This window comes from Notolabrus celidotus, chromosome 16 (genome assembly GCF_009762535.1).
Source record: "Notolabrus celidotus isolate fNotCel1 chromosome 16, fNotCel1.pri, whole genome shotgun sequence".
Taxonomy (NCBI): domain Eukaryota; kingdom Metazoa; phylum Chordata; class Actinopteri; order Labriformes; family Labridae; genus Notolabrus; species Notolabrus celidotus.
In genome coordinates this window covers 24,282,025-24,295,721 of record NC_048287.1, presented here as the reverse complement: position 1 = coordinate 24,295,721, position 13,697 = coordinate 24,282,025, and the positions used below count along the sequence as shown (strand labels likewise).

General features: G+C 41.2%; 1 protein-coding gene across 3 annotated transcripts in view; it reads right to left on the bottom strand.

The window, feature by feature from the left end:
• Positions 1 to 13,697, bottom strand: part of ext1c (exostoses (multiple) 1c) — a 119,201-nt gene that overhangs the window by 21,084 nt on the left and 84,420 nt on the right. The gene's annotated exons all lie outside the window — the stretch shown is intronic.

Sequence of the window (13,697 nt, the reverse complement as noted above, 5' to 3'; positions counted from 1 at the left end):
GGTCTACTTTTTTGGTCCTTGTTAGGACTCGAGCAGCAGCATTCTGTATGAGCTGCAGCCGTCTGATGGACTTTTTAGGGAGTCCTGTAAAGACCCCGTTACAGTAGTCTAGTCTGCTAAAGATAAATGCATGGACGAGTTTTTCTGCATCCTGCTGAGACATAAGTCCTTTAACCCTTGATATATTCTTAAGGTGATAGTAGGCTGACTTTGTAATTGTCTTAATGTGGCTGCTGAAATTAAGGTCTGAGTCTATGACTACACCAAGGTTTCTGGCTTGGTTTGAACATTTCATCATTGCAGATTGGAGCTGAGCAGTAACCTTTAACCTTTCTTCCTTGGCTCCAAAAACAATCATTTCAGTTTTTTCTTTGTTTAACTGAAGAAAGTTCTGGCTCATCCAGTCATTGATTTGTTCAATGCATTTACTCAGTGTTTGTATGGGACTATAATCCCCTGGTGATATGGTGATGTAAATGTGTGTGTCATCTGCATAGCTATGGTATTTTATTTGGTTGTTTCTTATTATCTGACCTAAGGGGAGCATGTAGATGTTGAATAGTAGAGGCCCCAGAATGGATCCTTGAGGTACTCCACATACGATTTTCATCCGCTCAGATGTGTATTTACCTATAGACACAAAATAGTCCCGGTCATTTAAATAGGACTTAAGCCAATTTAGTACTGCACCAGAGATTCCCACCCAGTTTTCAAGTCTGTCCAGTAGTATCTTGTGGTCAACTGTGTCAAAAGCAGCACTGAGATCAAGTGATACCAAAACTGAGATTTTGCCGTTGTCTGTGTTTAAATGAATATCATTGAGGACCTTGACTAGAGCGGTCTCTGTGCTGTGATGTGATCGGAATCCTGATTGGAAGACATCAAAACAGTCATTTATCATTAGATAATTGCTCAGTTGTTGAAAAACAGCTTTTTCAATAATTTTACTTAAAAAAGGGAGGTTTGATATCGGCCTATAGTTGTTCATTTCAGATGCATCTAAATTGTTCTTCTTCAGGAGTGGTTTAATTACTGCTGTTTTCATGGCCTGGGGGAAGACACCTGTAAGAAGAGACATGTTGACAATTTGAAGCAGATCCGAGGTCATGCAGTCTGAAACCTTTTTGAAAAATGGTGATGGTAGAATGTCAAGGCAGCAGGATGAGGATTTCAAATGCTGTATTATATCTTGTAGGTTTTTGTAATTTATTGGATTAAATTGTGTCATAGTGATTGAGTTGTTTTTTGGTGGACACACAGATAACACATTCCCAGTACCTCGTACAGTAGTGCTGACTGCTTGTCTGATTTTCTGAATTTTGGCGGTGAAGAAGAATGCAAATTCATTGCAGGCCTTGGTAGATAAGTGTTCAGAGGCCACTGGCACAGGGGGGTTTGTTAGCCTGTCGACTGTAGCAAACAGGGCGCGTGCATTATCTTTGTTTTTGGAGATAATGTCTGAGAAGAAGGTCTGCCTTGACTTTTTCAGTTCTAGATTAAACATGTGAAGTCTTTCTTTATAAATGTCATAATGAACCTGAAGCTTTGTTTTACGCCACCTGCGCTCAGCTTTTCGACATTCCTTTTTTTCATGTTTGACCTGCATGGTATTCCTCCAAGGCGATTTTTTCTTATTGGAGACCACTTTTAATTTAGTTGGTGCAATGGAATCAATAATGTTTGTAATTTTTAAAGTGAAATCTTCTACAAGTTCATTTGCAGAGAACCTAGAGAGGGGGGTTATGGAAGAGAAAGCCTGAATAAATATATCACTGGTACTTTCAGTAATGTAACGTTTTGAGATAACCTCAGTTTGAACATTAGTGTTCACAGATAAATCACTTTCAAAGAAAACACAGCAGTGATCAGAGAGAGCAACATCAGATACCAGAACCTTGGAAATGTTTAGACCCTTGGAGATAACCAAGTCTAGGATGTGGCCCCTGTTGTGTGTGGGCTGCGTCACATGCTGAGTGAGTCCAAAGTTGTCAAGGACATAACACAGTTCTTCAGTCACTCTGTCCTCAGGTTTGTCAACATGGATGTTAAAATCACCAACAATTAAAACAGAATCAAAGTCAGTGCAGATAAGAGACAGTAGTTCAACAAGGTTATCAAAGAAATCAGTACAGTATTTAGGTGGTCTGTAAATATTAAGAAATATAGACCGAGAGGATGTATTTAACTGAAGAGCCACATATTCAAAAGAAGTGAAATTTCCATAAAACACCTGCTTGCATTTGAATAACTCATTAAAAATTATACTAACACCTCCTCCTTTTTTATGCGTTCTAGTCTCACTCACAAAAGAGAAGTTTGGAGGGCATGATTCAATGTGTACAGCTGCACTGTTATCTTGGTCTAACCAAGTCTCTGTTAAAAACATAAAATTAAGATTGTGTTTAATAATAAAATCATTTATTAAAAAAGATTTGCCTCCCAGAGACCTGATATTTAATAAAGCTAAGTTTAGTGAGTTAAAACCAGTTGTGTTATTTTTTACAGCTGTTTGTGGCTGACGAGGAAGTGGAGCTAAATTTAATAAGTTGGCAGATTTAGTCGAGTATCTTCTGTTTCTTAGCAGATTTACCCTTTTTCTATTTCCTGCCAACAGAGGAATTGAGGAGGCTACCTGAATTCCACAGGGCCCCGGCTTTTCCTGGTTGAAAACATTAATGATATCAGCTTTGAAGCCTGGACCCGGCCCATATCAGTTAGAATTGTTATGATGATGATGATTCTGAGGAGGTGAAGGGGCTTTGTGAAGTTTCTGTGATGGTGGTTTCGGGCACGGTGGTGGGCTGGGGGCTGGGCGATGGGGTAGATTTAGGGGAGAGAATATGGGATTTGGACGGGGTGTAAGCTTGATTCCAACATTGACAAGCTTTTTCATCTCATCCGTAAAATCCAGGAGGGGGGAGGAGGGAGAGAGAGTGACTGGAGAGGGCTGGGAGTTGGCTGGTGTTTGGGGTGGTGAAGAATAGAAATCTCCTCCTGTTGGGAGTGGAGGCCACTCCTCTTGTTGGGGGGTGGAAGATGGCCGCAGTGGAGGCCACTCCTCTTGTTGGGGGGGTGAAGATGGCCGCAGTGGAGGCCACTCCTCTTGTTGGGGGGTGGAAGATGGCCGCAGTGGAGGCCACTCCTCTTGTTGGGGGGGTGAAGATGGCCGCAATCTAGGACGCTCCTCTCGTTGGGGGGTTGAAGTTGGCGGCACTGGAGGACGCTCCTCTTGGGGGGGTGAAGGTGGCGGCGATGAAGACTCCTCCTGGCTCAGCGATCTCAGTCGTTTTCCTCCAGAATGTGGTCTTATCTTCTGTTTTGTTTTGTCTTGTCTCTTGTCCTTGGCCAGGGAAGCTGGTGTGTGATACACAGAGTAAAATAGGTTGGAAGTGAACAATCTTACTCCTGACTTGTTGAGGCAAAATCCATCTGCCTTAAAAAGGTGTCTGCGTTCCCAGAAAATATTAAAATTGTCAATAAAGTTCACTGATTGAGCAGCACATGTAGCTTTGAGCCATTTGTTCAAAATCAACAGCCTGCTGAATCTCTCGTCCCCTCTTCGGACAGTCGGTAGAGGGCCACTGATAAACACCACAGTATCAACAGATCTGACTTTGCGCAGCAGATCAGTAAAATCTTGTTTCAATACCTCAGATTGTTGCTTCACAACATCCAAGGCCCCAGTGTGAAGAATGAGTGATTTCACCGTTGTGTGGTCAGCAACAATGTCCAGAATTTTGTCTGAAATGTCAGAGACCGAATCGTTGGTGAAGCAGAGGACTTTGGTGTTTCTCTTGCCACAGAGGCTACTGACCTCTTTCACGACACCATCGCCCACAATCAGTGTTTCAGGCCCAGTCGTCAGCTCCCTCTGCGGCCTTTTGCTTATAGATTTGGTCTCGTACCTTCCCTTGGTCTTCGAGGACACAGGGTTTCTCAGGTCCTGGGATGGAGAGTCAGGATCTTGTGAAAGTGGTGCAAATCTGTTCTCTAAATGTATCTTTGTTTCTTCTACAGGTTTGCTCTTACTAGTAGTTTTTACTGCTGTCCATGGCTGTTTCCTCCTTGGTAGGGGGGTTGAGGCGGCACTCCTTCTGGATGAGAGCGCAGGCCAGCCAGTCGCATCAGAAATCTCAGGGCGCTGGGCTCTGCCTGTTATCCGTTCTCTCATGTCCGTGGGAAACGTTTTATCTTTAGGCCTAGCGCCAAGAGTGTTCCAGCTGGTCCCAACTGCACAGTCCTCCTGTTTTGGAGTGTCATTGTTTGGGCTAACTAGCCGTGTGTTAGCAGGTACATGTCTGCTGCTCTGACCCCATGGAAGAGTGGTGTCATTCCCGCATAGTCCATTCACTTCCACATTCACTTCTATCCGATGCATCTTTGTTTCCAGCACAGCAATTTTCTGAAGGATCTTCTGAAAATCGTCCACAGTGAAAGGAGGCATTTTGGTTCCAGTTAGCTTAGCTGCTAACAGGCTTTTGCCGATCAGTAGGCCACGTTTGCAGTTTCGATAAAATGTCGAGATAAGGCAGTTGTTTACTTTGTCGACAGTAAATTATAGTCCCAGTGGTTTCTAAGTATCCTGGAGTGACTGCTTGTAGTCTCTCAGCGAAGAAAAAAGAGTTAAAATGAAAAGAAGTTAATTACAAGACTCCAAATGAATGTTAATGATGCTCTGCCTCTTCTTAAAGGAGACCTTATCTGCTGATCTATATTTGAATACACAAAGTTACAATGTTGGATGTTCAGACTAAACCTCAGCAAAGTTTCATAACAGGAGATACCCTGATCTTTGCATTGTCCTGGATTTAGTTTTCAGTTCTATGATCAGCTTGTTTAGAGAACTTTGCGAGACTTGGACTGAACCTGCCATCAGACTCTACCTTCCTAGTAGGACAACGTTAAAGAAGCCCACCCAGAAGGTCTGTCAAGGACATGCCCACTCGAAAACTGAGTCCATTACACCACTCAGCTTTTTTCAAATGTCTTGGAAAGTTGCTCGTAAGTGTTCTTTTGGTTGTGAAGAAGAGTCAAAGGTATTTTATCTTCCTGAAGTTCGAAAACAGTTGAATGTTTTTAGCTTTTGGGACAACCAGCCACAACATAGCTGTTTGTGCTCGCCATTTCACTGATGACGCCTTTGTAAACCAGTGCCGGTGCGTGCTAGATTTGCGTCTCAGCATTAACTGAAACTTGGGGCTGTTCCATCTATAAAGACCTTCCATGCAGCCCTGAAACCACAAGCTTGTAAGTAAAATATAGCAGCAGGTAGTGCCACAATAGCTAACAGCTAATAGCTCCAATGGGGAGCTCCCAGGCATTTTCTGTGAAGGCAGAACTTTCAGGTCAATTCATGACTACAAAGCTGTGTGAAAAGTAACATCCACAAACGGTGTCTAACTTTATTTCAGTGGAACAGCAGCCAAAACAAAGCAGAGGCTGAGGCTGAGTAGTGCTGTAATGAAGGTTTTCACAGAGAGCAGTAGGAGATAAATAAGGAGTTTTCTGAGCTGCAAATCCTGCAGAGCTTCTCTATAAGTGTCCCAGTCGCAATGAAAGGTGAAAACTAACAGGTCTCTGTTAATGTGTAAATCAGCAAATGTTTTCTACCTTACATGATCAAATATACCGTTTCATTGCACTGCTGCACATCCTGCTTGTCCCTCTTCTCCCTCCTCAGCACCCAGCTCTGTTTGTTTATTTGCGGTGAAAAAGTCAGAATGAAATATGCTTCTCAATCTTCTAACCCTCCGTGAGAGACGCAGGCAGGCCTCCTCTTTGCTCCCTGGATGAGAGAATGTGGAGCTCAGTGCTGATGTTGGCATCATTTAACACTGTGGCGCTCAGCCTTGGACATCAAGATCTGAATGGATGTCAGTGTGAGAGCGTATATCCAATATGAATGTGTCAAAACACACAAACACATACACAGACTCACACTAGCATCAGTTTACTGAAAGGCAGCCTTGTTTTGTTTACTATGCTTCTGCTGTGTCTCCACCTGTTGATGGAGCGTACGTGTACATGTGTGTGTGGGCGTTCTGTGGATCAGTGTGTATCTGCAGGAATATAAATCTCCAGCATAGAGTGATGATGTATATTTACGATGAGTGAATGTTGAAGAGATTTATACAATGTACTGTATATCTGAGGGATTTAGTCCGAATCTGGTTCTAAGCTCAGGATTCTGGTAAAGACATTCATTTAGATATGCATGAGTTTATGAATTTATAGATAAAGATAGATGATATAAAACTTCTCTTCTTGTTTATTTGTAAGGGAGTAGAAAACACTTAAGAGTGTGTATTGGATTTAAAAGTAAACGTATTAACAACTCCTCGGGCTTCCAGGTGTGAGAAAACACATTTCTGCTTTCCTGGTTGTGTGTGTGTGTGTGTGTGTGTGTGTGTGTGTGTGTGTGTGTGTGTGTGTGTGTGTGTGTGTGTGTGTGTGTGTGTGTGTGTGTGTGTGTGTGTGTGTGTGTGTGTGTGTGTGTGTGCGCGCATGGCTGTATATCTGTGTGTGTGTGTGTTTGCATGTTTGGTATCTAATGTGAGGCAGTGGGACTCCTTGAATATTGCAAATGTAGTGTGACTGAGCTGGTTATCCTGACCCAGTTCTCGCTCTTTTCCTGCTGTTTCTGTGCGTGTGTGCATGTGCATTTGTGTACGAGTAAAACAGTACACGACAAGAAGTCGGCTTTTGCACGCATGAGGTGAGCTTGCGTGTTTATGTCATGTGCACAAGTCGCTCTGTGTGCAATCCAGCAGTCTAGCCGGCCAGTCTGCTGTTCTGTAATGAGGGACTGTACTTGAATGCAGGGAGCGAGTAAATCATTAAACAGCACTTTGTTTCCACAAACAAACGACCAGGCCTGCTGTGTCTGTCTTATACTCTCTCTTTTCTTCTCTGCACTTCCAATTTATAGCATCTTTCCTATTATGATGCATATATTGAATGCTTTTTCACAGGAAAAAGTTTCAGTATGTAGGTTTGTCTGCTCCTATAGATAAATCCTGGGTTTTTACACTATAAAAAATGACCCCATTTATTAAAAAATCAAGCAACAAACCAATAAAGACACATTTTCTAATTTGAATCCAACACATTTTGAATGAAAAGGCCAAAATGTGCATTTTCCAGTCGCTAATTTTGAAATTATGTCAAATTTCTTGGTCTCAAAATCACATGGGCAGCTACATTTCCAACAGTAGAAGAGGAAAACTGGGCCAATCTGTCTGAAGTGGGGGTTGGCTGGTAGGTAAATGCAGCTAAATAACAATGACTCACTGTGTAATCATGTGTGCATGATTGCATGCATGTCATTTCACATTGTGCATAGCAAAGAATGTGCAGCGCTACACTTTCTGCATTTTAATGTGGGAAAGCATGCATACAGTATCTGCTCTGTGAAGTACATGTGTAGACATGCACTTACAGTACAACAAAGGGCTTTTTCAATGAATAGGATGTGCACTACATGGTAGTTTGCATCATCATTATCTGTAAGCACTCAATGTAAATGTAAGTCAGATGTGTGGATGTGGGTTACATGAGATTACCGAAAAGATAGCTCTGGTAGATTATTGTGTCAAAGTGCATTGTGAATGAACACAGTGGATTTATGCTTTAAGCTTACAACTTAGGATGCAATATACTTTATACTACACACACTATACACTATCCATTATGTGAGCATGACTAACAGTCTGAAACCCAGTGATACCTTAATGCAATGACAGCAAATCCTTCTGGTTAAACCTGTAATGATAAACCTTTTGGTATTTACAGTTGATAAAATGACTATGTTTATAAGCAGTCGTTGTTAGTTTCAAACCCACAAAGGATCATCACCAGACTCTGTAGTTCCCAGTTAAATATATGGAGTGTTTTAGCTTCTTTCAGCTGGTTGTTTTGGCTTTACAAGCAGGGACTAGGAAGAGATAAAGAAATAAACTGAAGAGCTCATGGGACTATCATTTCTTCTTAAAAATAAACATTTCTACTGTTTTTATCAGTGCTTGGTTGTAATGTGGTACGTATGGAAGAGGAGCAGGACCACAGAAAAACCAACCAACCATGTATTCTGACTCTAATCTCAGAATTCTGACTCTAAAGTCAGAATCTGGGACTTAACTCTAACTTATTCCCAGCCGGTCGACCATTTCCTGCATGTCCTCCCCCACTCTCTATTCCCCACATTTCCTGTCTCTCTTCAGCCGTCCTATCAAATAAAGGCAAAAAGGCCAAAAATATAACTTTAAAAAAATAATACTTATAATACATACAAATACATACTAAACAAACCACGGTATGCTTTACCTCTGAAGCACCAAATGATAAACAGACAGTTAATGACCTTTTGGTTAATGAAGTGAAACATTTAGCTGTTAAAGATGCAGATATTTCACTAAGAAGCTGGAGGAGACAAAAACTGAGGTTAAAATAATATCTATGAAAATTGGACTTACAGTAAACATTTGACCAGAACACATAGCTATCTATGAATTTAAAACATTTCCAGTGGCTGAAAGATGTGTAAATGGGGAATTCTTAGCTAACAAGTGAGCAAAATCAAGTTTTCACGTTTTTTATCAGCATGTTTCTGCTGACTTCAGTTGGTAGAAAACACAGTTGTTAAAGGTTTAAGAAGCCAGAGCTCACATTTATTTAGTATTTTTGCATATTAAGAGTGAAACGTTTCAATCATCAATCAGCTGTAAAATTAATCAAGTATTTATTTTGTTTGTGCGTGTGTACAATCTGCTAAAGCAAAGTGTACTTGACATTAGGGGATCACTGAATACATTTACATCTCATTTCTATGGTCTTGATTGCATATTGATGCGTTTTGGTTTTTTGATGAAAGATCCTGATTGTATGCACGTCAGCACTGCTCGCTCTGCTGTGTGCCTGTGTGTGTTTCTGAGTGTGTATTCCTGTGTATGTCTATGCACATACTGCTTTTGAACCACCTTCCTTACACTCCCTCGGTGTCCCAGGGGGATAGATATAGTTAAATATTAAACATCCAATATGGAGCCAATCTATGTCTAGGGATAAGAGAAGCTGATTGTGAAGTCAGGACACACTTACACACACACACACACACACACACACACACACACACACACACACACACACACACACACACACACACACACATGAAGGCCTGATGTCATTACATTGCTGTGATTTTTTCATATTTTTGTCTCATGGAGAGACATAAATAGAGACACAGGCCACAGAGTTTCTCACACCTACTGACAGTCCCCCCTACAACACACACAAACACACACACGCACACACACACACACACACACACACACACACACACACACACACACACACACACACACACACACACACACACACACACACACACACACACAGCAGGGTTCCTCTCTTCATGTTAAGGCATTGGCCTCAGTATGACACCACTATCATCAGAGCTATGTTTACTAAGAAGGCACCACTCTGAGTTGCTGACTGTGTATGTGTGTGTGTTCGTTTGGTGTTCTCCGATAAGCAAACCTGCTCTTTTTTGACCCTTCAAACCCCTGGTCACCCTAAATCTTTCCACTCCATGACTAGATCTTCTCATGTATTTCTCCACAATTATATACAGGATGAAAAAACGTCTTCTTACTCAATTTTACCCTCTCTCCATTCCTGTGGACACTCATTCCTCATGTATTGATTGAATGAAAGCAGAGATATGAAGGATGAAAGGCGGTAGGAGAGAGGGTTGGGGGGTGGATGCTTCTTGATTGACAGCAGCTTCTGGTCATTTGATCTCCACTACGCTTCCTGTAAAAGGTCAGGTGTCAATAGGGCTTGTGTGCTTCTGTATGTGTGTGTGTGTGTGTGTGTGTATTCACGTCAATGCCCGTGAACACAAGTGTGCGGTTGACGGAGGTTATGGATTTGGCATCACGGCGCTAACAGGCTGCTGTCAATACCTTTCATCCTGATGTTTGCCTCATCGGGCAAACTGTAATGTCAGCACGGACACACATCCATACATTGATAATGTATGGGTGGGGTAATTAGCTTCAACAGCGCTTTTCAAATTAATTGCACTGTTTGTCATATGCTTTACTGTAATGTGGGTCCATTTTTAGCTTTAAAACAACCAAGTCAAGATTTTTTTTTGCTAAAGTCTTAATGAAAAAGCCCCCAAAATAATTTGTATTTACTTCAGATACATTTTGCTAGTTATAGTGTTTAGGTTGTGCTGTAGCGCAGTAGTCTGGATGCATTCCTCACACACTCATGGCAATTTCCCCAGCTTAATTCTGGGGAGTGAAATTCCATATTACCTCATTTTCCATCCCTCTCCATACACAGTTTCTAACACCACTCTTCTTTATCCCCCCCACTACAATACTTAACACTAAACATGTACGAATATTGCTAGTATAGCAATACATTAAAGCTCCTGTGAGGATATTTAGCTGATTATGAAAAAGACTGAAATGAACACTGATGCCTCTTTATGACCTGTAAAAACAAATCTAATTGTCAGCATACAGATTGACTTTTCCCAAAAAGTTAATTGCTGCTGCAGGGTAGGTCTCAGCTGAAGTGATTTACAGCATCAATAGCCATTTTTAAAGTTTGACATGGCAAAGATTCTCAATCATTCACTTGACTATTGAAATGAGATTGCAATAACCGGATGAGAGTTACTGCTTTGTCCACGGGGTACACCAGAAACCAAGAGTGTCTCACAGGTGCTTTAAATAAATGAGGTTTCCCATTTCCAGTTTTCTTTTAAAGCTGCATTTTGGGGTATTTTTGACTTTATTTGTCAGGACAGCTGAAGAGAGTCAGGAAATGTGGGAAGTAGAGAGTGGGGGAAGACATGCAGCAAATAGTTGAGGCTGGGAGTCGAACCCGGGACCGCTTCTATAGCCTTTATGGGGCACTTGCTCTAACCGCTAGGCCTTTAAAACCATATCTTTACTCTGCTCGCTCACTCCACTTCTTGTGGCTACATCCTGAACCACGTCCTCCTCTACCTCACTTGAACTCTGCTGCCACTGTCCTTCCTGCAGGCTTAATTCCCACATGCCAGCCTCCTCATTGTGTTACACATGAACAAACACTAGACATTAGGTTTTATACCTCCCTCTAAAGCCATCCCAACCAACCTAGAATAATGCTGTCATCTAGGTTCAAGAAAAATATCACCTTTTTAAAACCTGAAACTTGATGCCTCTTTCAGCGTCATGCTCTGCTACACTGCTTTTTAGCTGTCTTGTTGCTGTTACATACACACCTAAACCACTCTATGAATAAAATATATCACCACTGTTTTTTTTCCTGATTCGTTTTGTCCATTTTCAACCAATCGTAACACACAAACTGAAATGAAGATGGGGAAAATGATCCATGAGCAGGCTGTTTCATGTGACAGTGACATAATTTTTCACCAAAAAGTTATGAGTAATGGATCCTCTGACGTACTTATCTCCATTTCATCTTTCCTTCTTCTTCTTCTCATGTTTTTATCAGTAAGTAAGCAATATGATAGTGTAAAAAAGAGGCAGTGCCATGCACAGACTGTTTCTCCCTAGCCACAAAATAAAACTGACTATTTCTGCAGCGTCCAACTCAACAATGCACCGAGAGAGAAGAATATCTGTATTTTAAACATCAAGTCACATGGAGGGATACAAAGGGATTGTTTGGGAGCAGATGAAGATAAGGGGATGAAGGATAAAATGGGACAGAAGGAGGATAAGAGAAAGACATAGAGGGAGAGAAATTTGTATGTATGCAGCCAGCTGCTGCTTCAGCCTCTGGGATTCATGAGAGAGGGAGGGTTGGAGGAGAAAAAGTCACAAAACTGCAGCTCTGTCTGCAGGCAATGGGTCAGACGCTAGGCTTCAAACCCACACTGAACATGCCAGCAGACTGAGGCAGTCACAAGGGTCAAAAACATAGGACTGCTGTATTTTATTTGGATTAAAGAAAACCAAAATTTAAAGAATGAGATGAGTGAAAAATGTAAAAATTAGAGGGGAAGGGAAAGAAAAAGGCAAATAAGATGCAGCTTTCTGGAAGAGAAAAGATAGACAGAATGAAAGCCAGGAGGCTAAATAGACAGTTCAGGTTTCAGTGTGCAGAGGAATGAGGTCTTCCAGTATCCGCTTACATTAAACACACAGAGGCAGAAACCGAAAGAGAGAGGGAGAGACGAGTATTCATGCTCATCTTTGTGTGGGGGATGTGTTACAGAAGCAACAATGTCTGTAATCTTCACTTTTTCTCCTCTTTTTATTTTCTCCCTCATCGTCCCATCTTTTCTCTCATTTCAGTAATCTCCATGCAAAGAGAGAAAATGAACCAGTGTTCCATGTGTTTGTGTGTGTTCGAGGGAGACAAATCAAGAAGAGAAAGAGAAGGTGTATCCAGATGTTAAATCCTCTCTTGCAGCTGTTGTAAGAAACTGTTTTACACACACACACACAGCTACTTCCCAGTTTTAGCAGCAGATGGACAGATAAGCTACATCCTTCAACCATCCATCTCTCTTACTCATCCTCTTCTTTCTGCCTCTGCCTCCTCATCTTTCAGCACCTTGCTGGCATTCTATAATATTGTAGCTGAAACACACAACTATGAGTTCTTTCCTAAGCTTTAGTGACATAGAGGTCAGTGTAAACTTTAAGCATGGAAAGCAAAATCTACACTTAAACAATCAAAATAGATTCAGTAAGCAATATTTGAACCAGACTTTTGTCCACGGGTGTACTCAGGGGGGAGGGGCAATGGGGACAATCGTGCCCTCATGCCCTAAAAATTGCCGGAGAAGTGCAACCTTGTATACCGCTGTAATAGATCAAACATAACACATCATTTCTGTTGCCCTTTCAGTGGTAATCACAACAAAAAATGCTCTTGTTTGTAGTCTTTGAGTGGATAAAACATGATCAAAAGCTCTTTGAATGCTCCTTCAGTGAAAAAATGCCCTCTGGATGCTCTTCTAGTCCAGTCGATAAAACATTAAAAAATCCCTTCTAAATGCGCTTTAGTGTAATTAAACATTATAAAAAGCACACTGGATATCCTTTTAGTGGATATGATGTAAAAATAAAAAGGGACCATTTGGATGTCCTTCCTGTTTATAAAAAAAAAAAAAAAAAATAACCCTCTGGATGCTCCTCCAGTGGATAAAACATTAAAGTGACCATTGTGTGCCCTTCTAAAGTATAAGATATTAAAATTAAAAAAGCGCCATTTGGATGCCCTTCCAATGAATAAAAATGCACCCTGGATACTCTTCCAGTGAATAAAACATAAAAAAGCTCCCTGGAAGCTCTTCCAGTGGATGGAACATTAAAAAAATCCCCTCTAGATACCTTTAGTGTAGTTAAACAAAATACAAAGCCCACTGGGTGCCGTTTTAGTGGTTACATTTAAAAAAAAAAATGATCCTATGGATGCCCTCCCTGTGGATAAAACATTAAATAAAAAGTGACCTCATTGATGCCCTTACAGTGAATAAAATGCCCCTTGGATGCTCTTCCACTGGATAGAAACTTTAAAAAGTCCCTTCTAGTGAAATTCATCATATTAAAAGCCAACTGGAAGCTCTTCCAGAGTATAAAACTTTTAAATAAGCCCATTCTGTGTAAATGAACATACTAAAAAGCCCCCTGGATGCCCTTCCAATGGATAAGATGTAA